The sequence below is a fragment of the Arachis duranensis genome, chromosome 5 (assembly GCF_000817695.3).
Source record: "Arachis duranensis cultivar V14167 chromosome 5, aradu.V14167.gnm2.J7QH, whole genome shotgun sequence".
Lineage (NCBI taxonomy): Eukaryota > Viridiplantae > Streptophyta > Magnoliopsida > Fabales > Fabaceae > Arachis > Arachis duranensis.
This window is the reverse complement of record NC_029776.3, coordinates 76,801,330-76,802,668: the sequence shown is the minus strand read 5'-3', so window position 1 is coordinate 76,802,668 and position 1,339 is coordinate 76,801,330.

Below are 1,339 nucleotides of genomic sequence, written 5' to 3'. Positions count from 1 at the left end.
TAGCTGTGTTCAAGAATCATCATACTTAACTAGGAGAATCAATAACACTATCTGGATTCTAAGTTCCTAAAGAAGCCAATCATTATGAATTTCAAAGGATAGAGTGAGATGTCAAAACTGTTCAGAGGCAAAAAGCTAAAAGTCCCGCTCATCATACTTAACTAGATGTTTTTGGAATTCATTGCATATTCTCTTTTTTTTATCTTATTTGATTTTCAGTTGCTTGAGGACAAGCAACAATTTAAGTTTGGTGTTGTGATGAGCGGATAATTTGTACGCTTTTTGGCATTGTTTTTAGTATGTTTTTAGTATGATCTAGTTAGTTTTTAGTATATTTTTATTAGTTTTTAGTTAAAATTCACTTTTCTGGACTTTACTATGAGTTTGTGTGTTTTTCTGTGATTTCAGGTATTTTCTGGCTGAAATTGAGGGACCTGAGCAAAAATCTGATTCAGAGACTAAAAAGGACTGCAGATGCTGTTGGATTCTGACCTCCCTGCACTCGAAGTGGATGTTCTGGAGCTACAGATACCCAATTGGCGCGCTCTCAACGGCGTTGAAAAGTAAACATCCTGGGCTTTCCAGCAATATATGATAGTCCATACTTTGCTCAAGATTTGATGGCCCAAACCGGCGTTCAAAGTCACCCTCTGAATTCCCAGCGTTAAACGCCGGAACTGGCACAAGAATGGGAGTTAAACGCCCAAACTGGCATAGAAGCTGGCGTTTAACTCCAATAAGAGTCTCTACACGAAAAATGCTTCAATGCTCAGCCCAAGCACACACCAAGTGGGCCCGAAAGTGGATTTTTATGTCATTTACTCATCTTCTGTACACCCTAGGCTACTAGTTTTCTATAAGTAGGACATTATACTATTGTATTTTCATCTTGGTTCTTCTGGTTCCCTCTCTGGGGCCGAAACCAATGATCACTTTTGTTCTTATGTATTTTCAATGGTGGAGTTTCTACACACCATAGATTAAGGTGTGGAGCTCTGCTGTACCTCGAGTATTAATGCAATTACTATTGTTCTTCTATTCAATGGAGCTCTGCTGTACCTCGAGTTTTAATGCAATTACTATTGTTCTTCTATTCAATTCGGCTTATTCTTGTTCTAAGATATTCATTTGCACCCAAGAACATGATGAATGTGATGATTATGTGACACTCATCATCATTCTCACTTATGAACGAGTGTCTGACAACCACTTCTGTTCTACAAGCAAACAAGGCTTGAATGTTTATCTCTTGGATCCCTTATTCGGAATCTTCGTGGTATAAGCTAGAATTGATGGCGGCATTCAAGAGAATCCGGAAGGTCTAAACCTTGTCTGTGGT